At 39.8% G+C, this 27,633-nt stretch overlaps 1 long non-coding RNA gene across 2 annotated transcripts in view; it reads left to right on the plus strand.

Moving 5' to 3' along the window:
- The window catches only part of LOC131254843 (uncharacterized), a 32,798-nt gene extending 5,841 nt beyond the window's left edge, over window positions 1-26,957 (plus strand). For both annotated transcript variants that reach the window (XR_009175963.1, XR_009175962.1), the window contains 2 exons: window positions 13,489-13,595; window positions 26,919-26,957. This is a non-coding gene — a long non-coding RNA (uncharacterized LOC131254843). The remainder of the gene's footprint in view (window positions 1-13,488; window positions 13,596-26,918) is intronic.
- The last annotated feature ends 676 nt before the right edge of the window (window positions 26,958-27,633 follow it).

A 27,633-nucleotide genomic window follows, 5' to 3' on the forward strand; every position in this document is an offset into this window, starting at 1 on the left:
ATGCGCTTGAGGCCCGTGACTTCGTCACTTATGGAATTGAGTAACACGACTTGACGACTCAATGCGTTGGCAGGCTTATTCTCTACACCGGCCTTGTGCTTAAGCACAAAAGTTTACTCCTGAAGGAATTGAACCCACTTGGCGTGCCTAGGATTTAATTTCTTCTGAGAGTTCAGATATCTCAAGGTCTCGTGATCTGAGAATAAGACGAATTCTTACGGCAATAGGTAATGATGCCAATGGTGCAGTGAATGCACTACTGCATAGAACTCTTTGTCATAGGTGGAATATTTTTATTTCGCTTCATTCAGTTTCTCACTAAAAACGGCGACAGGGTGCCCTTTCTGACTAAGTACTCCTCCTATGCCGACTCCAGGCGCGTCACATTCGACTTCAAAAGCTTTTGAAAAGTCTGAAAGTCGCGTGATTGGAGCTTCGGTCATCCTGACCTTTATCTCCTTGAAGGCCTTCGAGGCTACCTTTGTCCATTGAAACTCTCCATTTTTTATCTTATAAAGTAGATCATCAGCAAGGTAAATGTTAATGATCTACTTTAGGATATGTATTCTTACTCGGAGGAGGAGCTATCTCATGGTCAAGTAAGAAACAAATATTCACAGCTCTTTCATCTATGGAGGCTGAGTACATTGCATGTTGTGCTCTGGTTCAGAGTGTGTATGGGTTCGCAGATCTTTACTAGGTCTGGGTGTTGTACCGAACGTTTGTCAGCCCATATCGTTGAAGATAGACAATACTTCTGCCATTGACTTGGCGAAAGACCCTAAACACCACTAGAAATTTAAGCACATTGAGATCAAGTATCATTATGTCCGCGATCAAGTGAGAGATAAGAAGGTCGCCCTCAGCTACATTCCTACTAAAGAGATGATGGCTGATCCCATGATGAAACTTATAGCTAGAGATCTATTTCAGGTTCACATCAAGTAGATGAGATTGAGGAAAACTTGAACGATAAACTTGTTTTTAGTACCTTTGATCTTTCATTAATGAATAACACATTCCGTTTATTTAGTATTGAACACTAATATAACTAGGTAAGTAGATCATCAACATTTACCTTGAGATCATGTAGGATTTCTATTTTTTTCAGCAGGCCGGTCACCCACTCGCACGGGTTGACCAACCTTGAATGTACAAGAAAGGTACATTTGGGGCGATGTTCATACATTGAGGTATGAACTTCTCTTTATTGTGAATAATAAAGGATGGGGATATAAGTGAGTCATATTCGCCTACAATCTTAAAAGATTAAGGATGAGACTGATAAACTCGAATAACATAATCGCACCATTCCTTTTCATGCGATCAATGTTATGGCCTAAATTGATAGCCAGGTTCTGAGGTTATGAGATAAGTCGTACCTCATGTGGAATGACCTGCGTATTGTAGACCCGACATACACCTAGTGTTGTCTACTTTACGACGTGGATTGTAGCCACATGCGGGGACCTTTACCAACAGATTGCTTTGATTCGATTTAATCATTGTAACGTGTGAGTAGCCAGTCGTGTAGGTGACTCTTTGTGTCCTTAGCTACCCTCTTGTGTATAGGAGAATGAGATTGAGTGTCGCTACTTTAGTATACTATGACGAAAGGTCCTTGATTGGCCAGACTCGGTTATGCTAGGAAAGCGGCTTGATTGATTCCAAATTACACATCTGCGTGGGGGAGATCCTGTGACAGTTACACAAAGTTTCTAGAACTATAAATACGCACTTGAAGACTTTACCACGTGGATTGTAGCCACGTGCGGGGACCTTTTACCTACAGATTGCTTTGATTCGATCTAATCATTCCAACGTGCGAGTAGCCAGTCCCATAAGTGACTCTTTGTGTCCTTAGTTACCCTCCTCTTGTGTATAGGAGGATGAGATTGGGTGTCGTTACTTTAGTGTACTATGACGAAAGGTCCTTGATTGGCCAGACTCGGTTACGCTAGGAAAGCGACTTGATTGATTCCAAATTACACATCTGCGTGGGGAAGATCCTGTGACAGCTACACCAAGTTTCTAGAACTATAAATACGCACTTGAAGACTTATTCGCCGGCAGTATCGAGTTGTTTTTAATAGACTTTTACAAACAATATTTTTTCTTAAAAGCATATTTGCTTTAAAATTGATTTTAGTCGAAGTTTGTGAAAAATCGAGTCTTCAGAATAACTTGATAAGTTGGGTAAGTGCGTATGTTGGCCGAGTACTCCAGATCGGAAGTTAACTCCATCCGGTGTGGTCATGCGGACTAGGACAGGCATTGCATAGCTTGGGTTATTGAGTACTAGTTAGGTGGTCACTTAGTACTTTAACACTTGTGAGAAGATTACGGTGATCTAGCTGGTCCCACGCCTCTGATTCTTTTGATCGCGATATTTGGTTTTGATTGTTATTAGGCGAGTTAGATGGACAAATTTTTGTGCCTATCCCACAATGTGATTGAGTGGGAGATGTTGGTCATAGGCCCATGGGGCCCACTAGTGGGCAATTACTAGTGGGTGGGTCCCATGAGTTTAGGCCTCTTCTGGCTTCTTCCGTTAGAAGATATTTTCAAATATAAATTTGAATAAGGATGGGAGATAGGGATAAGACCGGATAATCCGGTCTCATCCAAACTCCCACCCTTTCCTATAAAAAGGGATGAGTTTCTCTCGTGAAAAGCATTATGAGAAATACCGAGAGTACAAAGAGGCATGGTGGTTGGTATATAGGATCGTGATTCGGGGCCATCTATACCATTGAATCAGAGGGGTGAATAGACCCATCTGCTCCAGTAGTAAATAGGCGGGCCGCTGGATCTAGAGCATTAATCTTCGGCTTCGTGCAGGTTCCATATCGTGTAGACCGTGCCTTTGTCCATTGAAACTCACCCTTTTTTATGCAATCCATGATTGAAGCCATAATGGAATTGAAGACTCGAATGAACCGCCTATAGAAGGTGGCTTGGCCGTGAAAGCTGCGGACCTCATGAATATTGCGGGGTTTAGGCCAATTGACGATGGCCTTGACCTTCTCGGGATCCGCCTATACGCCCTCAGCTGACACAACAAAACCTAAGAAGATAACACTACTAGATAAAAATGCACACTTCTTTAGGATGGCATACAAATTTTCGGCTCTAAGGATCCCACAAACCTGCCTCAAATGGTTGAGGTGTTGTTCCTTGGTCATGCTATAAATTAAGATATCATCAAAGTATGCGACCAGAAACTTCCCCATGAAGGGCCTCAACACTTGGGTCATCACATGCATGAAAGTACTTGGGGCGTTAGTCAGCCCAAAAGGCATAACTAGCCACTCGTATAGCCCCATCCTTCACCTTAAAGGTCGTCTTCCACTCATCACTAGGGTGTAGGTGTACACGGATTTGGTGATAACCACTTTTGAGGTCAATTTTCAAGAAGATAGTAGCATTGGTCATCATATCCAACATGTCATCAAGACGCGGTATAGGAAACCGATACTTGACTGTGATTTTGTTGATAGCCCTACTATCAACACACATCCTCCATGTGCCATCCTTCTTAGGTGTAAGAAGAGCGAGCACGATACACGGGCTCATGCTCTCTCGAATGAAACCCTTTTATAGGAGCTCATCAATCTATCTCTTCAACTCTGCGTGCTCCTTTGGGTTCATTCTGTAATGAGGGAGGTTTGGTAGAGTCGCCCCAGAGACTAAATCAATGGTATGCTGTATATCTCTCATAGGAGGAAGCTCATTCGGTAGATCATCAGGAAAGACATCATGAAACTCATGCACTACCTGAATGGCCTCAGTGGGTAACTCTACACTAGCATCTGGTACACTTTCCCTAGCCACAAGGGCGTATACCATTGAGTCCGCCTCCGTTTCTCGCTCAAAGTCTTTGACATTTAGAATATGGAGAGATTTGGACTTGGACTTCGACTCCTTCAAATCTTTTGAGCCGCTCACACCACTCTGTGTGGTGGCCTCTTTTCTAGTAGTGTTCTTGGGTGGAAGTGGATTTAGCTTGACTTTCTTACCCTCAAACAAGAATGTACACACATTCGAACGGCCAAATATGGTGACATCCCTATCATAGAGCCAAGGTCTACTTAGAATGATATGGCCCATATCCATGGGAACAACATCATACCAAAGTGTGTCTTTATAAGATACAAACTGAATAGGAACAAGACAACAGTGCAAGATTGGAACGGAAGTTTCATTAACCCAGGACACTCTATAGGGTTGAGGATGGGCTTCAAGCTTCAAGCCCAAATGCTTCACAGTGCTAGTTGATGCCACGTTGGCACAACTACCATTATACACGATCATCTTACAACTCTTTTTCCCACATTTTGTATAAGTATAGAAGATAGTGTTGCGGCGCCAATTGTCAGTGTTCTTGGCTTGAGCAAGGGCGCAACGCACAACTGCGAGGGTCGTAAACTCTTGCGCTCCCTCTTCCTCATCACTAGGGGTTTCTACTGGCTCATATTGTTCCTCTTCGCCGTCACTCTCTGGGGGCACTACTTCTATTTGCCCATCAGTAAGGAGCACCTTGGTGCCCTCTCTCGTGCCTCACTGGTGGGCAAAGTGACCAAACCCTTAACACCTAAAACACCTAGCTGCTCCACTCTTACGTGAGCTAGACCCGATAACTTATTTACCCTTATCATCCTTAGGCCTGGACTGAGAATTAATGTACACACATTCGAGCGGCCAAATATGGTGACATCCCTGTCATAGAGCCAAGCTCTACCTAGAATGATATGGCCCACATCCATGGGAACAACATCATACTAAAGTGTGTCTTTATAAGATCCAAACTGAATAGGAACAAGACAACGGTGCGAGATTGGAACGGAAGTTTCATTAACCTAGGACACTCTATAGGGTTGAGGATGAGCTTCAAGCTTTAAGCTCAAATGCTTCACAGTGCTAGTTGATGCCACGTTGGCACAACTACCATTATCCACGATTATTTTACAACTTTTTTCCCCACATTTTGCATAAGTATAGAAGATCGTGTTGCAGCGCCAATTGTCAGTGTTCTTGGCTTGAGCAAGGGCGCAACGCACAATTGTGAGGGTCGTAAACTCTTGCGCTCCCTCTTCCTCATCACTAGGGGTTTCTACTGGCTCATATTCTTCCTCTTTGCCGTCACTCTCTGGGGGCATTACTTCTATTTGCCCATCAGTAAGGAGCACCTTGGTGCCCTCTCTTGTGCCACATTGGTGGGCAAAGTGACCAAACCCTTAACACCTAAAACACCTAGTTGCTCCACTCTTACGTGAGCTAGACCCGATAACTTCTTTACCCTTATTATCCTTAGGCCTGGACTGAAAATTATTGGAAGGTTTGTTTTGGTATCCAGTGTTAGGCTTAACCTCAGAAGGGTTGGCCTTAGTGCCAGAATCGCGAAACTCAAACCGCCTTCCCATAGATGCTTTGAAGTATTGCTCAACCACCAACACTACTTGATGCAACTGTTCAATAGTGTCTATGTCTTTGGCGAGCAATTCTTTTCCAATGTTGGAATGGAGGTCCGTTTTAAATCAAGCAAGGGTGAGTACGAGATCCTCATCAATTTCACACCTGGTCAAGTACTCTTCGAACTTCTTAATGTATTTTGCCATACTCATGGAACCTTGTCGAAGAGACTGCCATTCCTCAATCAACCGTAAGCAATAAGAGAAAGGGAGGTACTTCTCCTTAAGCGTTTCTTTCTCCCCAATGGACTATTGAGAGCTCCCTTGCTCTTTCTTTCTTTCGCTCTACAATAGCCCAAAACCTCTTTGCTTGGCCCACAAACTTCATCTTTGCGAATCGGACTCGACGAGCATCCGACATGTCATACCACTCAAAATAGTGCTCCATATCCGCCAGCCAGTCTAAAAAGGCTTTAGGGTCCAAGTGGCCATCAAACGTAGGGGCATCTACTATAACTCCCTTGAGGAGTTGCGCATCTGGGTCATATTGATCATGATGTTCCTCGCGGGGTTGGTAAACGGGTGCGCGCCCATGACCAATTCCTAGGCCACCTCCATTCCTTGGTCTATCCTCTTGACCACATGCCTGAGATTAGCATCTTCCCCAATGGTGGAGTTTGCCCCGACGGAGGTCTTTAGTTGGGTAATGTGCACATTAAACTGCTCAAAGCGTTGGTCTATACGTTGTTCCAAGCGCTTACCCAAAGACTCAAACTGCTAGCTCAGCTTGTTCATTGACTTTTGCAATTGCTCCATGTTTAGTGTAGGGTATAAGCCAAAACCACGACCCATATGTGTGGGCATACAACTACTAACTCAACTTAAGGACCTTCTAATATGACTATATGCGCTTAGATGAGACTAAATGCTCCTATAAGCCTTTATATGTGGGAAACGACACAACACTACTCAATTTCCAGCACCCTATCTACCCAAACAATCTGTCAACAGAAAATCCAGCAAAGAGATATGAGGATTTTTGGATAGCAGAAAATTCAGCAGCTTATATCAGAAATTATGGACCTCTAAACAGCTCTATACGATGATACTTAATGCATGATAGACACAAGTAAACTAAACTCTAATCATGCAATGCATTCCCCTATAAAAAACCTTGTGCTCTGATACCAAATTTGATGCAGGACATGAAATTCAAGTTTGATGTGAAAGATTTTCAGGCTTTAGATCACTAGTTCAGAAACAGTTACACAAAATTCCACATCCCACTCAAAAGTTCAAACACTCAATCAAGGGGAATCTTATGTGGATCCAGGCCTACACATGTTAGGGCCGGATCAATCAAAGTTACATACCAAACAAGAATTTAAGGAGGATAAATTCATTTACACATGCACAGAAAAAATTCCCCCAACCCAAGGGATTCAAAAATTTCAATTCGGAGAGCCCTAAGGTTGAAGAAAGGGCATAAAATTAGGGATTTTGATAATTTAGGGTTAGGATTAAGGATTTTGGGTGAAAGAAGAGTGAAAGAGAGGAGAGAGACGAGCTAGAGAAGTACCGCATGTGTGGACAACAAAAATGGCTCAAACTCACATGCGTGTGATCCCGCCTGCACGTTTGTGGGGCCCACTATTCAGAAAAAGGCCAGATTGGCTAGGGGTGGACTCCAAAACTCCCAAATTTTAGCTCGATCCGATGCACGGTTTGTGCGTGGTGCTTCGCCGAAGTTTCAGCCCTCCTGCAGGGCCAGATTCTGGAAATCTACTGTGGAGAGAAAAACGGCTGCAATAGAGGATGAATTTGAAGCGTAGATGATTGTAGGAGGAGAAATATGGATGGAAGAAGGTGGGGGCGAATCGGGATAGGTGTGGCTTCGCACCACGGTAGTAGCCCTTCGAAGAAGGGAGGGTTTCGCACCCAATTAGGCTTTCACAACTCAGAGAGGAGGAAAATGCAGAAATTTTATTTAATCTTCATTGAAAAATAAAAGACTACTAAGGGTGCCTATTTATAATAAAACCTTATACCCCAAAACTCGCGTCATGTACGCAACCTATTACTTGGAGACGAAGTAATAAAAAATAATAACTAATTAAAGCAATCTAAACCGTCCATGATATTCCTAATAACAGTAATAAGCAAAACCCAAAGTACTAGATTAATTAGAATAGTGGGCCACGATCATGAGAACCCATGGTGGGATTCACACGACTATCGGGTCCACTCCAACAAACCAAAACGCAGTCCTCTAATTAGGAGGCCTTCCTTGGACATCGTCATCGATCCAGATCAATGGTGGGGCCCTCCTCCTCCTTGCGTACGTGCGTAGGAGGTGTGCGTGTGCGCGTGATGTCCCGATCATCGTCCGTCCATTTCTTACAATTTCCTTTCCTCACCCAACCTGTCGTGCATGAGCTCCTCTCTCTCTCTCTCTATAGCATGTTGAGAGCCAATTGACGGATGCATGGTTGGACATCCAATGCATGCTGGGTAGCTCATGATCAATGGCAGATGTAGCTTACATTATGCATATGAAGACCATTAAAATCATAGACTTATTGGACAATCAAGTGTTTGTTATCATTGTTTCAAGCTAGAGGAGAGTTATTTGATACTCTAGTCACCTAAAAACATGGTAGAATGAAGGATCCTTGCTACATTAATCTTCAACCTTTTTTCAGTTGAATGCGTACTATTTCAGCATTTCTATTTTGGTATTGCCATTGATCAAGGCACACATGGCAGCCATAGTGATCTGGCTGCTGATTTGATACCTCAGCCAAGTTGATGGGCTATAGGCCAAAAATTGCATTGATTGGACAAATTTCCCTGTCCACGATCGTCCCATTGAGTTTTTCCAAATGATGGTTTTTATTTGGGTGGTAGATCTGGTGCCTCACTATGTGGATGGGCTATTGATATAAAAAAAACAACTTGATAACTCTCGTTGTCTTGTCTTGTCTTGAAGGATTAAACTTGAATGTAGACTTATTCTTCTAGCAATTCCTTTTACAAGCCCAGTGATATGATGTCTGCCACAAGCCAATCCTTTTTCTAATGGGGATATGGCCTATCCACTTTGTGATCCACTAGGTACACAGTCAAAATCAGTAAATGTTTGTGATCTCTTAGGTTCAATTCATTATTCAAATATTTTTATGTTTTCTCCCACCGGAAGCCCACAATATGTAGTAGTTTAGTCAAGAAAAAGTAAATTACATGTGGTTTTTTTTTTCCTTTTAAATAACAAGAAATAGTTAACCACCCAATCCACTACTTGTGATAATCTGGATAACGTGAGATGAAAAATAAACCAAAATTTATGCTCCACTACACCTTCCTCCATTGCCGCCCCGCGGCCCCCCCCCCCCCCCCTTCTTTTTTTTACCATCAAAATTGATAGCCACCATAATTGGTGGCAATCAATTTTAATTTATATATCCAGCCTAAACTTGACCCAAGTTGTCAATGGGTCAGGTTAATACCGAAACCTAGGCTAGCCAGGTCTAGGTCTGGATCTTAGATAGCCGGACCTGGATCTATTTACGGTTGAGACACTGATTGAGTACCTATTGGGTTTTTGGATCTAAGTTTGAGTTGGGTTGGGGACGATTAGGAGCATTTGGTTGGCCCTACACTATGGATGGATTAGATCACACACGTGTCACTTTGACACATGCATGTTGTGTAGACAGGTTCTCTTATATGTGCATGGAATACGTTTCTTTACTAGAATAATTGTAGCGTATCAAATGTATATAATTTTATAAACACGAGCTAGACCAAACTAGACCGAAGATAACAATTGAGTACCTATGGGGTTTTGGATCTAAGTTTGAGTTGGGTTGTGGACAATTAGGAGCATTTGGTTGGCCCTACACTATGGTTGGATTAGATCACACACACATGTGTCCCTTTGACACATGCATGTTATGTAGATAGGGTCTTTTGCATGTGTATGGAATATGTTTCTTTACTAGAATAGTTGCAGCATATCAAATGTATATAATTTTATAGACATGAGCTACATCAAACTAGACCCAAATTTAACTAAGTCAATTAAATGGACCTTACCTGTACTTAACTAGGCTAGATTTTTAACCAAGTCCAAAAGATAAGACTCGATCCCGAGACCTGATCTCTTATCGGGTTCAATTTATTAGACCTGATTGTAAACTGTAATATGCATAATTGCAAAGGACTGTGCTATACATCAAGTAGGAGATCAAATAACCTGAATAAATGACGTACCTAATTGGGATGTCATCTCTGTAACCTTGATGTCGCGGTCTTCTGCACCTTATACTCTTTAGAGAAGCACCAAGATGGGAATAGAAGCTTCAATGTGCGTAGGCTTGGGACCCAACCTTGCTCAAGTATTTTAGAGGATTAAGGAGTTGGAAACCCATCAAAACTCCTCTCCCTTTAGGGTTCACACGAATTTGTCAATCCTAGTCCAACTAGAAAACTGTGCGTGTGTCACAGTTGTAGCGCACAACCCGTTACATGATTTTTGATGAATCACTACTGAGTGGGTTCCACTGTTTCTCCCGATCACACAATCCAACCCTTAGGGCGATCCAGAGCGTTGATCAATTAGGCTTACCTTATAAAATTCTTATACCGAACTCATTAACATCATGCAGTGTTCATCGGGAACCCATCGATAGCCCTACCGATCCTATCGTGACCCGTGTGGTGGGCCCAACTTGTATGCGACTCCATTGACTCTGATCACTCATTCAAAGATGGTTTTTGTGCATACCCGTATATGATAGGACCATTAGATCAATCATCAATCACACTTACAGAGTTGGTGGGGATTTGGTCCTAGCCCAATACAAGTCCAGTATAGCTTGTAATACAAGGCCTATCAATCTTCTATCAACTTGATTTTGAGGTTTGCTTGACTATGGGGAATATGCAAGAGAACCATCCTATCCATTATGTGTGCTACCTAATGTTGGTATGGCTCTTGGGTCTCCCTTACCTGGGATGCAAAAATCAAGTCGATCCAAAACACAAGTTGGCCATACCTTAGGGAACAGTTGTGAAAGGGATGCCCATCCTTTGCTTTGTCGGGCTCATCATGGTGGTTATCCGCCATCTAATCCATTCATTTAATGCACCTCATTCACTATGGCATAGGAACACCCCTTCGAATCATGTTGTTCCAAAACTTAGGAGAGCCACACAACGTGAATATAGTGGTTTTAAGGATGACTTTACACTGTTCTCATATTGTGGCTTAGCCCCTTTTTTTTTTAAGGTCAAGGCTAAAAATGTGGTGGATGGGGTGGATCTTCTGCGCATGAAGCTGTTATTGGTGTTCTTTGAATTTTGGGCCCAATTAAAATTGGGCCGTTGCTTCGACCTAGTCTATCTTAACCCATTGACTCAACTTGTTGCATCCCACATTTACAAGGATCATGCACCAAACAACCTTTCGTTAAGGTTGTTCGACATCTGAAAATTCGGAATATATGTCATCCACAGTGTCCAATTCGATCAATAGTCTTGATTTTTAGACAATAGTTAGTGAAATGCATATTGTGGAAGGGAACAACATATAACTTTTAATGCAGCAAAATGCATATTAGTAGGCTGTCAACTCATCAGGGATGAAATAGTGTTCAATTGGATAAGTAGTGTTGATTGTTAGACAATAATTAGTGAAATGCATGCCGAAAACTTTTAATGCAGCAAAATGCATATTAGTAGGGCTGTTAACTCATCAGATTCCGGTTGGCTCCTATAGTACCCGTAAGGGGCCAACCTAGTTATGGTCTTCCTAGGCTGAGTTCCCTTCAAGCCTAGGTCTACTTCTTAAAGGCCCAAGCTTAGATCCAATTGAGTTTGGGTTTAGAGTTGAATTTGGGACAAATAAGAGCATTTGGGTGGTTGATCCCATAAGATGCATGGATTAGATCACACATGTCCTACTCAACAGATGGGGCTCTCTTACACATCAGTGGCTTAGGAAACCTCATTTAGGTGGTTGATCCCATATGATGCATGGATTAGATCACACGTCCTACTTAAACACATGGGGCTCTCTTACACATCAGTGGCTTAGGAAACCTCATTTAGGTGGTTGATCCCATATGATGCATGGATTAGATCACACGTCCTACTTAAACACATGGGGCTCTCTTACACATGAGTGGCTTAGGAAACCTCATTTCTTTAAAGAATAGAGTAGTGGTCTAACGTGAACCAGACCCAAGGAGAGCCCAAAGTGCTTTCTTAAACAAACGATGGTTTAAGTGGTCACCACCATGATTTTTATTTGAAATCTACCCCGATTGCCAGGAGCTTCTTCCCATATTAGGCTCAAGGCCCAAATATCAACCCAATAACTGATTCAATTGGGCCACACCAAGGAAAAGAGTTTGGAGGGTGAGTGTCGCCTATACATTATTTCCAATCGTGTGGTACACTTGAATCATGAATGGATCTGGTTTTTCACCCTTATGGCTAAAATTGGGTTACTTAACCTGCTGGTTGGAGAGGATTTTGAACGTATGTAATGTTGGATCCCACCCTTACTACACAATTACCCTAAATTTTCCTAAAAGATTTTTATTGACCGGACTCAGATAGTGCACTGAGAGCTCAGCACCCTTTACCATGGTGTGAACTCCATGGGGCCCACTATGATGTATATTATTTATCTACACCCTTTGGTTAGGTCTATATGACCTAATTAACATGTTGGATGGTAAATAAACATTACAGTGGGCCTTATTTATTTAATTGCTGGCATTCAATCACCACAGTTTCCTTTGGTGTGGTTCACCAGCGATTTGGATCTGTCTCATTTTTGGGAACATGTTCTAAAATGATCCAAAAAATGGATGGACGGTGTGGAAATTAGGGAATGGGTCTCTTCTCTTATTTATTTTTTCTTTTTTTCGTTCTTTTTTATTTCCTTCCTTTAGAGATCTGCAGTGAGGAAATTTGATTTTCTAATTTGAAATTTGTTATGAATGATTCAATCATTTCTTTCCTTTGTGGAGCCTTCATTGCCAGTCTTTCGACTCATACCTCATAGGAAGCTTGCTACATTTCAGTCCAGTTATTTCTACATACTTGTTTATTTTCAATGTTGGAAGTTGGCATGGGCCATGGAAGCATGCCCATGGTTCAAAGTATCATCCAGTACGACTCATACCTCATAGGAAGCTTGCTACATTTCAGTCCACTTATTTCTACATACTTGTTTCTTTTCAAAGTTGGAAGTTGGCATGGGCCATGGAAGCATGCCCATGGTTCAAAGTATCGTCCAATATAACTTGGTATTGTTAGATTCATATTGGTTTAGGTTAGAACCGGTCTGAGTCAGACCACCTATACAACTGTCTCTTTATTTTAGAATTTGAGTTGTGTTGCTACAAGTAATTTCCCATCTGGTCCTAATCCTTAAAAATCTCCGTCTTTTGGTAGCACAAGTAACATCTCGTGCATTTAAGGAAATTATTAGTCTTGAGTGCTCCGATCGCCCTGATTTTTCATTTTTCACTTTTGTCTGTGCTATTGACCGATTTTTCCGTAATATTTTTTTCCTTTTTCAATCCACCTGCATGTTTCCATCTTGAAATTTTCTTTTAAATTAATTTCCCCAAAGAATTCAACGGTTTTCAAGCGGTCTTTAAACAAAATTGTTCAAAGATGTTGTCAATTTGCCAAATTCCAATGGATTAAAGAAGACTCCTCTTTGATCCAATTTTCAACTTCTTTATTTGAATTTTGAACAGAAGAAATTTTTTTTTTTTTTTTTTTCCCTGCTGGTACAGATCCTCTTCCCCTCATTTCATCTTCTCCTGTCTATCTTTAGCTTTTGATTTTCCCATCCTCACACAAAGAAAAAAATGCTTTTCCCTTGCTACGGAATTATAGAATCCCCATTCTTGATTTCTTTATTGCCTTTTCTTTTCTCTCAATTGCTAATTTTTTCATTGTTCTTCTGATTATTATGTATCTTCTTTATAGATTTACAGCTTGTTAAATGCCTTCAATCTCATTCTAAATGATGCTTGGAACCTCATTTGTTCAGTTTGAGAACTGCAACAACATCTACAACAACAATGCTAAAGAGAAGCTCTTGAAAAATCAAATTGTTTTTGGCACCTCCAACTCCAATGGTTGCGAAGTGAAGCACAGGTATGGGCATGACGATCTTTCCACTCAAAATTACTTTGGAAGGCTTTTCTTTCGATTGATAGATAACATAAAAATGGTATTTGTATGCTGGAATTGTTTGAATCATGAATGCTTTTTTCCGTTTGGTTCTTTTGATGGGTTAAATATGATTATAGATTTGCATTGTGCAATGATTAGCATGAATTGTTGGTGTTGATTTCTTCTGGGGCCAATGTTTCACACACGTGGGCCCATCTAACAGTTATTTTGATTGTTGGATGGGATTCCTATGAAACACTTGTGTGTGACGCCACCTTATTCTGCGTGTGACATCCAATCCATCCACATGATTGTTGGATAGTTGGGCTAGTTTGGATATGTATGGTGAGAATGAGACAGCACTTCATCGATGGAGTGGATGTTACACTCACAACATGGTGGGCCAAAGGGTTTGCTTTTTTACTTATTGCGTACAACAATTGTTGTAGTAAATTCCAGTCCTTAGTTATTTGTCTATTGGGTTTCACTCTGTATGTGTGATGGAGAGGAACTCTGTTCCATCGAACAATACACCCTAGCCATTTGATTGTTTTTTTACTTATTCCGTACAATAGTTATTATAGTAGATTCCAGTCCCAAGTTGTTTGGCTATTGGGTTTTGCTCTGTATGGGTGATGGAGAGGAACTCTGTTCCATCGAACAATACGCCCTAGCCATTTGATTGGTGAAATTTTGTATGTTGGATATATGACCATGGGCTTTAGTACTATGGAGAGGACACCATGCAAATTTGCATTAGATAAGATAAACTGAGTGATCAATTGATTAGAAAAGATATTGAACCTCCAATGGAGATGGAAGACATAAACTTGCATTGTCTAAATATTGGAATGCCAATTTGAATAGATTTTAAGGCACCTTGCCATCCGCTTTCCTTTTTGCATTTTTTCCTTCAGTCTAATAAAATTATCATTACTGTTCAAGCTAAAAATTATTAAAGAAGCCCTAAGGTTGAAAATATATAAGAGTCTAGGAAGGCAATGGATAAGAGTCCCTAATACAGAGAGAAGACCTATAAAGTCTTCCCTTAGCTAGTGAATTGACCATATTAGTCAAAGGACTTGTGAAAAAAGTAATATCCAAATAGATAGTGCCTAGTTTAATACTATTAAGGATAAAAACTAGATCCAACTTATCATATTGCTAGAGTTAACCTCCACCTAGGACTTGTATCTACCCATCCTAGAATAAAATATCTTTGTACTTATTTGATGCCAACAACTTTCCTCTATTTGAGGAGCTAACACACATCAACCCAAAAAAAAGTAAATTTAATCATGCGTTGATCATCTCTAACAACTCTGACTCTGGATGGCCTTGGATTACTAAACAAGCTACTATCCATACAAGTTTCCACCAACCTTATGGAGGATTCTAGACAACGACACAAGAAGGTGGTTGCAAGAAGACATCGATCACTCTCTCCAGTCATGGATGAGGTTTTATTTGGGTGTTCCTTTGAACTCTTCGTTGACCCATTCCAATTAACCAAGGATATCTTAGTTTTCTCCGCTATTTGAACAACCCCCACTCAAGCTAAAAAATGCCGAGAAAGATTGAGGAGCACCAAGTAGAGGAAGTTGACTTGTAATAAAGGCAGAGATGGTCAATAGATTCTATCTTTCAGCTTTAGAAGCATTATTGGAAGAGCTTGTTACTACACTTTTTCCCTCTCATTTTGTTAATTATTTATAGTCTAATATTGCGAAGGATGATGGATTCTTACTTGGTGAATGTTAAAAGCTAAATTCACAGAAGTTCTAAAATAATTCTAAGAGATTGATGAAATCCGCTTCCTTGTATAGATCCCTTTGTTTAAGTATGAGGTTTTGAGTAACTGTTTTTCTATAAGTATCAGCCAATCCCAAAAATGATAAGATATGTGGCGTATTGAACATACAAAACCTGTATTGGTAAAAAACTTTTCACAGAAAAAATCTTCAAAAAATATTGGGAAAATAAGGGAAAATTTTAGAAACTGTTGAAATTAAGCGGACCCAACTAAAAAAATGTTAAAATTAGAACCAACCCAAAACCGTTTTTAGCAATCTAATTGGTTGACGTGATACATCCCAAGGTAGATGTTGAATTGTAATTTTCCAAATGTAAGAGACTAGTACATGAATCATCCACGGTGGACCATTTTCAATTATCCAATTTGTTAATACTTCCCAGCCCATTTGGAATGCTACAAATTGATCATATGATTGGGTCTATTTTAATTGTCCAAATTATTTATATGATTGGACTCATTTTAATTATCTGAGCCTTTCTTAATGATTGGGATTACATCTTGTTATCCAAATCATTAATATTGTAGGGTGCCTATTATCATTATAAAAGAAGGTAGAGCCTATTTTCAGTGATCCAATTAATATGGTAGGGCTTGTTGTCAATGATCCAATAATTAATATTGATTAGGAACATTTTCACCCATATGAGTATTTGATATGGTTGGGCCATTCCAAGTGATTCAAATCGTTCATTTGATTGGGCCTATTATTGAGCAAGATTTCAAGTATGTGAAAACTAAATAATGCCCCAAATTTTTTGTTGGAATGACCTTTTGTCAATCAATAAAACTCCATATACAGATTAACTTTCTGGTCTCTAATAAATACATTATTTGAAATTACCACTTATGAATGATTGTTTTGTTCGAGGCTAACCAATCTTCATGCTAAGGGTCTTTCCTAGGATACTCTTGATCTTAGTAGGGTTTGATAGTTTACACATATAGCTAATTACATCCTCAACACACAATACAAAACTTCACTAAATGTTGAATATCAATCACCTCCAATAAAAGGATAGTCAAATCCATACTCAACGATGAGCCTATCCCAAACATTTTTTTTTCTCCTTTTACTTGGATCTTTGAAAGATGTAAGGTTTCACTTCCTAAAACCCGTCATGATTTTGAGAGAACAACTTGCTCCCCACAGACTTGAATTCGATTCCCCTCCCTGTGGATTACTTGTCATGAGTTTGTCCGAATGGCTTTGGTCATGGGTTTGCTCCCCATAGAGACAAGTAAGATTCTCCTCCCCATGGATTAGACATCACGAGTTTGGGTGAATGGCTTTGGTCGTGGGTTTGCTCCTCATAGGCATAAGTTTGATTCCCTCCCCGTGAATTACCCGATGCACTTGGTGGGTGATTGTATGTATCTGCAGGGAATGGTCACACCTTAAAGGGTGGGGACACCTGTCATTATATAAAAAACTTCCCAAAATCGGTCATGAGTTTAGGAGAATGGCTTTGGTCGTGTGTTTGCTTCCCACAGACACGACTTCGATTCCCCTCTTCGTGGATTACCAGTCATGAGTTTAGTTGAATGGCTTTGGTTGTGGGTTTGCTCCCCACGGACACGAGTTCAATTCCCGTTCTGTGGATTTCCCATTATGAGTTTAGGCGAATACCTTTGGTCGTGGGTTTGCTCCCCACAGACACGAGTTCGACTCCCTTCCTCGTGGATTACTCGATGTATGTGGTTTATCAAGGATTATTTTTAATCTTCACATCTTAAGCTTGTGCCCATCCATTCCTTTCAAGCTTGATCTTGCCCCTATATGCGTAAGCTCGTGACACTTAACAACTGAGGTTGATTCCCTCCCTGTGGATTACCCAATGCATGTGGTTGGCAAGTGGTTACTGTTCACAACCCCAAGTGTAGGGTTGCGATGTAGTAATAACTCGGTAAGACCGAGGTCGAATCCACAGGGACTAAATTTGTACGTATTCTGAAAATAATTAGAATTAGAACTAGAAAAAGATCTAAATTGAAATCTGTATAATTTAGAGTAATGGTGAAAAATGTTGATTAAAACTTATGAATTTAAAGGTGAGAACTAGGGTGCTAAGGATCCACTTGTAGCTATCAAGATGTTACCTTACTTGGTTCAAGGAACACAATTGGAATTGGAGTCACATCCTATCCAATTGGAAGATGAAGCAATTTAAATCAAATCTGAACTTTTCATTGACCTAATTTTCAAAGGAGGAGAATTGTGATGATTGGAAGGGATTCCATCACATACCATGCCCAGGAGACAATGGTGAACAACAAGATTTACTAATCTCATAATCTCAAAACAGGAAAAGAAGATATCCAAAGCTATCACAACATCTATTGTAATTTAAGTCACAATAAATCATAGAAAACTGAATATATTCTTTTAATATCAAACTAAAAATCAATAAGATTCAATGAGAACAAGAATCAAAGCAAGATAATCATTCAAACATACTAAAAGCTTCACCTCTTAGCCCTATCTAAGAGGTTTAGTGTTGAGGGTCAAATATTGCATATCAGACCATAGTTATTGCCTGGATTTACGAACATGGTACTGTTTAATGACCCAATTTAATTGTGTTTATGCTGCAAGGTGTGTTTAGGAGCTTGAACTAAAACAGGGTGCTAAAAGCATGAAATTAACACTCAAAAGTCACCAAGGTAAGGGGCGGACTCCAGAGGAACAAGATCAACGGATTTGCACGCCAGAGATCTAAGGAAATTGAGAAACTAAAGCTTAAGTGGCCTGAAAGTCAACCAGAATGCAAGATCACAAGGTTTTCACCATCCGTTCGGCTTGAAAATTCATACATGGACTGAGGACCATAAATTAACCGTACACATCGAAATTCAGCCGTTGGATCCTTGTGGAAGTTTCCCAACGGGCAAATCAGCCCACAAAACACTGATCTGAGGCCCACTTGATATCTAGACATGCTTCAATTTTGGTCTCAACCGTTTAAATTAGATGGCATAACAGATGGTCAGAGCGGATGTCTGATATACCTCAAGGTGGGACCCACCTTACATGGTGCGTGTACACAACACACGTGCATTGGATGAGCATCAAATCAGAGGAATCGGCAACAGAGCTTTGACCGATTCTTTCTAAATGGATTTGAATCCTTCTCTCCCGCCTCTGTGAACACTCGAAACAGAGCTTGCGGCCCTTTCTTGTGGGCCACCACCATGATTCGACGGACCAATCCGGACTGTCCATAAGACTTGCACGGCCCCTCTCACTCAAGCCTAGGTGGCGGAGTTTCAAAAGACAGCAGAGATCGGATCTCAACCATCCAAACGTAGGACGAACAGTAGAAGCACAAGTCCTGTGGGCCACATCGAATTTGAGCCAAAATAGACCATACCTGACTGGTTTTTTGAGAGGAATCTGGTGGACGGCGTGGATTTCTCAAATGTCAGCTGAAGTGGGCCCCACCGAGCATCAGCGCAGCTCCTTGCGTTAAGAATACGCGTGTCCGAGAGAAGACCGGACTTCCATCCGTTGCACGATCATGGCGGTGATCGGACCGTCCATCTGGACCGTCCAAAAGCTTCCCAGGGGCCGACCGTCCATCACCAAGGAGTCTGAACGGCTCAGATTCCGAAAGCAGCCATTCCTCCGGCCCAAAAAGGGATCAAACACAAGGTTTCTTTTGCGTTTTTCGCTGGCTGCAAACCAGAGTCGGTTGTGTAAACTGACTTGCTACGTACGTCCGCACCGACTCCACCTATCCAACCACCGACTGGAGTTTCCTATAAAGGAGGACGAGGACGCACAAGAGAGAGAGAGAGGGATCATACAAGTTTTGGGACGTGAAGCACAGGAGAGAGGGAGTTTAGAGTTTTTTTTTTTTTTTTCTAGGTTTTTTTTCTGTTTAGTTTTGTTTTTTTTTCTTTTCTTTTAAGAATTAGTTAATCTTGCCTGTGGTTAGCTAACCTCTTAGCTAGGGCTAAGAGGTGAAGCTTGTAGCGTGATTAGGATGGTAGCTTTGCTTTGATTCATGGTTATTGAACTCTTATGGATTCTAGCTTGATTATTAAGGAATACTGTTAGTTTTTAATGGTTTATTGTGACTCAAATTACAGTAGATCTGCAAATAGCTTTGAGTATGTTCTTTTCATTATGAGATTGTGAACTTAGGAGGCCCTGTTGTTCACCATTGTCTCCTGGGCGTGGTTGGGTGACGGAACCGTTCCTAACTTTCGCAATTCTCTCATGATTGGCCGTGAGATTGGTAAATTGTTGTTGTTTGCCATAGTCTCCTGGGCGTGGTTAGGTGACGGAATCACTTCCAAATCTGCACCAATTGTATCTGTTGATGATTAGATTCATGAGACGTTCAGAGATCTGACAAATCTCTTCTTACCAATTGGATAGGATAGGACTCTGATTCCAGTTGTGTTCTTGAATCATTGCTAGGTAACTTCCCAATTGCTACAAGTGGATCCTCGGCTCCCTAGTTTCCTACCTTTGAATTTCTCATATTTTAGTTAATATTTCATCATTATTCCTTCAATTACATTTGATTTAGATTTCATCTTAGTCTAGTTCTAGTTATATTTAGTTTCAGATTACGTACAGGTTCCGGTCCCTTAGGATTCGACCTCGGTCTCACCGAGTTTATTACTACATCACAACCCTATACTTGGGGAGTGAACATTTAGCCAACCATAGACATGATTGAAACCTCTTAAACAAAGCATGAAAAATAAACTAGGGAAGAAGAAAAACTCTTTGGCAGCTGCTCAACCCTTGTGGAACTCCAACTTTCGTACTGAGTTGGAAAAATCTAGAAACTGCCTCAAATTTACGCACTCTGCGCGGTTTCCCCAAATAGACTTCCAAAACATTCATTTTTTAGACTTAGAGTTTCAGAATATGTTTTTTTCAGGACAATTTTCAAGAATATATTTTTTAAGGACAATTTTCAGGATTTCTTTTCTTTTTCTTCACTTCAAATCTTCGATTCTCTTCATTCCTCACTTGGTTTCCTTGGATCTTTGGCATGCGAATTCTTCATTAATGACTTCTAAATCTCTAAATCTTCATTTGATAATCTTTTGAGCATAAATTTTCTTTTTGGCATCGATTTCACCTTAAGCTCTCGAAAGCACCTCGCACATGAAAACATGCATAATTAGATCGATTAAGCACTATCATGTTTATAACACCAAGGTATAAATCGGGGGAATATGCAATATTTCACACTCAATAGTTACGTGCATCCACAGGGATTGGTCTCTCTTTAAAGGGTTGAGGATACCCTGTTGTTATTACAAAAACTTCCTTAAACCCGTCACGAGTTTGGGTGAGAATGACTTTGGTCGTGGGTTTGCTCCCCTCAGACATGAGTAAGATTCCCCTCTCCATGGATTACCCAGTCACGAGTTCGGGAGCTTTGGTTGTGGATTTTGTCCCCATAGACAGGAGTTCAATTCCCTTCCTCGTTGATTACCCATCACGAGTTTGGGTGAACAACTTTGGTCTTAGGTTTGCTCCCCATAGATATGAGTTCTATTTCCCTCCTCGTGGATTACCTGTCACGAGATTGGGCAAACGCCTTTGGTCGTGGGTTTGTTCCCTACAGACACGAGTTCGATTCCCCTTGTGGATTACCTGTCACAAGTTTGGGTATGGCTTTGGTTGTGGGTTTGCTCCCCATAGACACAAGTTCGATTCCCCTCCCCGTGGATAACGGTCACAAGTTTGGGCAAATAACTTTTGTCATGGGTTTGCTCCCCACGGACATGAGTTCGATTCCCCTCGCTGTTGATTACCTGATGCACGTGCTTGGCAGGTGATGCGTGCATCCGCAGGGAAATAGACTCACCTTACAGGGATAGGGACACCCTGTTGTTACATATAAAAAAAATCCCAAAACCTGTCACAAGTTTGGGCAAACGGCTTTGGTCGTGTGTTTGCTCCCTACGGACACGAGTTCGATTTCCCTCATGGATTACGTGTCACGAGATTGGGCAAACTCCTTTGGTCATGGTTTTGCAACCTACAGACGAGTTCGATTCCCCTCCCTATGGATTACTCGTCATGAGCTTGGGTGTACTGCTTTGATCGTGGGCATGCTTCCAGCAGACCCGAGTTTGATTCTGCTCTCCATGGATTACCCAATGCACGTGGTTGGCGGGTGATTCCGTGCATTCGTAGGGAATAGTCTCGCTGTAAAGGGGCAGGGACACCATGCCATTATTTAAAAAAATTCCCAAATTTACAAGTATGGTGTTTCTCATCATTGCTATATCAAAATTATAAGGGCAAGAAAGAGAACAAAAGAGAGAAAAGAAAAGACTTGAAGGAGCTAAGAAAATGAAGGGAGCTTAACGGGGTATTTTTAGACGTTGGACTTTTCATAGAGCTTAACCTTGAAGAGAGCTAAGAAATTGTCTTACTTTTGAAACTATGGAATCCAATGGTTTGTTGCCATAATGATTATTTTTTTGGCTAATTAACTTGAAGGACATCTGGTTCTAATAGTAAGGGTGCTTTTCCGAACTCCTTTGAAAGTTATTCTTTTTTATAAGACCTTATGTTTCATTTTAGTGAAAGAGCTTAAGAGTGTTGCAGAAAGTTCTTTATCTCAGCTGAAGACTCTCGAAATCTTAACATCCTTTTCGTCATCACTCCTCACTAATGGTGCGCTAAAATCATCCTACAACTTTTATCACTTAGTAATTGCTTCTATTCACTAGGAGTACTTTTTTGAACTCTGGTTCTAATACTTATTTTTTTGGCCAATTAACTTGAAGGACATCTGGTTCTAATAATAAGGGTGCTTTTCTGAACTCCTTTGAAAGTTATTCTTTTTTATAAGACCTTAGGTTTCATTTGTAGTGAAAGAGCTTAAGAGTGTTGCAGAAAGTTCTTTATCTCAGCTGAAGACTCTTGAAATCTTAACATCCTTTTCGTCATCACTCCTCACTAATGGTGCGCTAAAATCATCCTACAACTTTTATCACTTAGTAATTGCTTCTATTTACTAAGAGTACTTTTTTGAACTCCTCACTAATGGTGCGTTAAAATCTCATCAATAAATATTTTCGATTCCAAGTTCGAATCAAGACCGCAACCAATCTAACTTCGATGGTGTCACTTTGCCGCGTAAACTATTTGTGCACATGGGGGCAATCATGCTCTTGACAAGCAATTGTTCATTTTTTGAATGAAGGTTATTTTCTCTTCCATTTAAAATGTTTTTTTTTTTTTTTTCATGCACTCATGCTTTTGATGTTTTTGCGACCAAATATTGAGAAGAACCAACACTGTTTAGAGCCTTTGATTCTTATGGGGTGTTTTCAAATGTTGGACTTTACATATAGCTTAACTTTCAAGAGAGCTTAGAAAATATTTTACTTTTGAAACTATGGGATCCAATTGTTTGTTGGTTTTTTCACATCGCAATGGTGTTTTTTTCCCCAGCCAATGAGGGACATCTAGTTCAAATAATGAGGGTACTTCTCTAAACTCTTATGAAGGTTATTCTTTTTGTAAATTCGAGCATTCGAAAGTAAGCCCATGAGCAATCTAACTTCGATAGTGTCACCTTACTGCATCATGACTATGATCACCCATTCATGATCATATGTTATCTTCAACAATTGTTCACACTACGACTTCACGAAGCAATTGATCTATATGGTCTTTGCTTGTCTGACACAAACCGAAGAAGAAACAGCATTGTCGGAGCTTTTGACACTTCTGGTGTGTTTTCAAATGCTATAGTTTGCATAGATCTTATCTCTCAAGATAGCTTAGCGAGTATCTTACTTTTGAAACTATGGAACTCGAATGGAGCTTTGGTTATTTCACATCGTAATGTTGTTATTTTTATTATCCAATTAACCATAAATATGTCTAGTTCTAAATTGGTACTTTTTCTAAACTCCTTTGGAAGTTTCTCTATGAGAAGACCTTAGCAAAAGACATTGCATTCATTTTTGTTCTTGAATCTTTATCCTAACAAGCGTCGAGGAGTGGTAATCCACGAAAGAATTGGTGTATATGAAAACACCACTAATAAACGCTCCGTTTGTGGGAAATGGTTAAGTGGGCATGAAAATATTAAAATGCGTACCTTGGAATAGAGACCACTTGTGTTGGATGTGCACACCACAAAAAAAAAGGGACTACAAGATATTTATCGAATTGATCCCTTTTGCCTTAATTACTGTAAGGCACTGCTGGAAAACTTCTCTTATTGACAACACTAAGATTTTTCATTGAGAATAATTGTGAAAATGTAGCGAGTAACTTCATCTAAGAATTCGTCTTCAGACAACACTGTCAAAATGTCATCTTAATGTCTAGTTGAAAACCTTTTTTTTTTTTTTTTTCCATTTTATACGTATTATTGATACATCTAACATATTTCTGTTCGTCACAATAGTTTTTCCACACCTTATTAATATGAAGACGTGGTACTATTGATGTCTCTAACATATTTCTGTTCATCACAATAGATTTTCTATACATTATTAATGTGAAGAAGTGGTTTAAAGGCTGGCCGAACCTACTTAAAGTTACCCAGCTAGCAGTTATTCCTAATCAAATACGCATTTCCGCTGTATTGGTGCTCCTTTCTACTAGTTAAAACGTAGAAAAGTAACAAGTTAAAAGGCTTAAAAAAAAAACTTATTTAGGTAAGTATCTTTTGGCACATAAGTTAATTTTACAATGATGCTTACCAAACTAATTGAAGTGAAAAAAGAAACTAAATGACTTAAGTGAAAATGTAACCTATTTGGTGGTATCCAACGAGACCCTAAATATGTCCTTTTGATGCTCGACTTCTTTTCCATAGACAGCTGGTTGTTATAGCTGCAGCATGCCTTTTTTCTCTTATTCAAAATTGTCATGCATTGAATCTTTTTCTCTCTTTCTTCTTGTTCTTGTTCTCTCTCTCTCTCTCTCTCTCTCTCTCTCTCTCTCTTATAGAATAAGGAAAAAAAAAGAAGAAGCCGAACTGCTCTTATCAAAGAGCACTGCATTCTCCAATCTCATTTTTTAAAACTGGTAATGGTGGTAGTCTATTAGTTTTCGAGTGAGGATTTACACTATCAAGCAAAAGGAACAATTGTTTTCTGCAGTTTTTTTTTTTTTCCACAAATTGATTAGAGCAAGAGACCTTTGTTATTCTAAGCATCCAATAATGAAGTTTGCTTTGATAATGGCAGAGGACATTGATATAGTAAGTACTGCTTGATTTTTAGATCATTGACGTATAGAATGGATTGTTTTCATTAAGTTGTAGTTGTTTCTTTGTAGATCTCTTGAGATTTTTCATGTTGGAAAAAAGAAAATTGTCAAATGTCAGTGACCTTTGTTATTCTAAGCATCCAATAATGAAGTTTGCTTTGATAATGGCAGAGGACATGGATGTAGCAAGTACTGCTTGATTTTTAGATCATTGACGTATAGAATGGATTGTTTTCATTAAGTTGTAGTTGTTTCTTTGTAGATCTCTTGAGATTTTTCGTGTTGGAAAAAAGAAAATTGTCAAATGTCACACACTCCAATTATTTTCAAGCAGAAGATCCATGTTTAAAAATTAAATAATTTTCAGAGCATGTTTATGAAAACACTACATTTGCTACCAATGAATGGTGTCTTCTCGAGTAAGAAGTCTTGCATTGTTATCCAATATTATAATTTTACGGAATCTTGTATTCAAGTGGTCAAGTATGTGTTTAGATGCCTTGAATGGTGCTGAGTAGTTCTATCAAGGAAATACTGTTGAGATCATTTACAGCAGAGTTGAATGGGTATGCTTTAATAGTCTAGTTGAGTTGCTAACCTTGAAAGACCCATGCCTATACTTGCTAACTCATTTATAATTTCCTTTTTGTTTGTAGATGTTGCATAGGAAGAATGATGATATGAATCTGAACTCCTCTTGGAAAAGGACTTCAAAAAAGGAATTAGCTGAGGAGTAAAAAAAAAGAATTAGCTGAGAAAAAAGGAATTAGTTGCTCTCTCTAATACATAAACAAGGGATCATGTATATATGGATGTGAGTGTGTGCACACTCGTGTGGGTGTGTACACACACATGCATATATACATGATCCCCTGTTTATTAGTTGGTGAACTTCCACAACAGTGAAGCATTTTCTATTACTTGCATGCTTATGTGAAAGCATGAATCTAGAGCATTTGGCATACATTTGAGTTCCAATAATTTGTTTCCAATTGGGTATTGAACTTTTTAGAAGTTGAATTACGTCATCTTTGGAAGATCAATAGCAAGTAATATTGCTTAGATGAAGCGGTCTGTTGTTACTGTCATTTAGTCTAAGCACCAAACAGTATGGGATTTTGGTTTTGTTTGCAGCTACTGAAGATAACCTTGTGCTTTTGCCATTTAAAGTGCAGAAAAAGGAGTAATGATTACTTCTTTTGTTGAAGAAGATATTTGTAAAATTCAAATGGATGATGTGGGACCAAACACTTTCCTGTCAATATCAACGAGACTAGAACAAGATTCAAAGTCTAATCTTGTCAATATTGACAGGAGGGTTTCTGCATTTTGAGCTCCATCAACAGTCCTGACATTTGATTGGTACGGTTTGAGGTTTCGCAGATTCAGATGTTAGGACCCAACCGCACATCTGGGGTTAAGCAAATTTGGGTTGGCTTGGGATTAATCACATGTATTTTAGTTAAGGTTTCATTAGCTTGAAAATCTTTAACATGTTCTCCAGTTTCTTTGTAAGGCAATGCTTTCATAATGACTGTTCTTGCTAAAACTTCAGTTTATTTATTTATTTTATTTATTTAATGTTTTCGATATCTTAGATAGAAGTCCAAGCAATAGAAATGGTTGGCATATGACATGCTTCCTCGGCACTTGCTATTATGGCCTTTATGTGGCCTTCCAATCTCACATGCTATTTGAACATAGATCTTCTAGTGAAGGAAGCCCATAAAGTCTCCTCCACAGCCCCAAAATCTTTACTTCACGTAGACTGGCAAAAGTTTTAAGATCGACTGTCCACCAGACATCAACCTTCCTCTTTCACCCTGATTTAAGAGGCTTGTCATGGCAGAGGTTTGCATTGAAAACACTCGCATGACAACATTATCCCATTCCCAGCTAAAGCTAATATTTTCTCAAATTAACAGAGAAAGGGGGAGAGGCTAAAAATGAGTCGTGATATTTTCTTTCTTTAAGGATTAGATGGCTGATGCAAGTTTGTCTTTTTAAAAATATGCAATAAATAGTTTGCCTTTCCAAAATAATCAAAAGATAGGCACAATTAAATTTTTTAATAGTCGAATGGATTGTGATGATCTAATATGCTGATTCTGTTTGATGTAAACTGAGTCTATAACATAAACTGACACAATAATGGTTAACTAATGTATATTCTATTTTGGGTAAGCTGATTTTATTTTCAGTTTTATGGTCAGTATGCTCATTTGTAGATCAATCAATACAGGCTTTTCTGGTTATGAAACTTTTATTGGTCCTGCAGATATTCATACTTCAATTGAAACTTTTAAGATTAACCTGCGTAGCTGATCTTCATACTTCAACACAGAATCTCTCTCTCTCTCTCTCTCTCTCTCTCTCTCTCTCTGTTTCAATCCCTGCCTGAGCTCTTTATCTGAAATATAGGAGCCCACAAAGTGGGCCATGACATGATGTGAGACAGCATGCACCCCACTTGTGGGGTCCACCGTGATATTTTTATGTCATCTGTCTGACCTATTCATCAGGTAACTCAGATCTGGAAGAAGAGATTTCATATGTCAGCATGATCAAGAACTTCTGCGGGCCCAAGCCGTGGGGGCATACCATAATTTTATTTGTTAATGGTCTCACATACTTGGATGAACGGAAAACACAGATATTAACTTGATTCTCAAATTCTGTGGGCCCCAAATTTTATTAGAAAACTGTGGGATCTCTGCATCCCCTGTTAACCTAGGGGTCTGGTTCAAATTTATGCCACACATCAGGTTTTGAGGCGGGACCAATACTCTCCAACGTGGATAGTGGTGACACCCCACCTTATTATTAGTGTATGTCTGTGGTGGGCCCCATAGTCGCGAGGGCCCACCACTGACGTGATCTCTCTCTCTCTCTCTCTCTCTCTCTCTCTCCCTTTGTTTCTATCCTTGCCTCTCTCTCTTTGAAATACAATGTGAGACAGTGTGTACCCCACCTTGTGGGCCCACCCTGATATT

The sequence above is a fragment of the Magnolia sinica genome, chromosome 9 (assembly GCF_029962835.1).
Source record: "Magnolia sinica isolate HGM2019 chromosome 9, MsV1, whole genome shotgun sequence".
Lineage (NCBI taxonomy): Eukaryota > Viridiplantae > Streptophyta > Magnoliopsida > Magnoliales > Magnoliaceae > Magnolia > Magnolia sinica.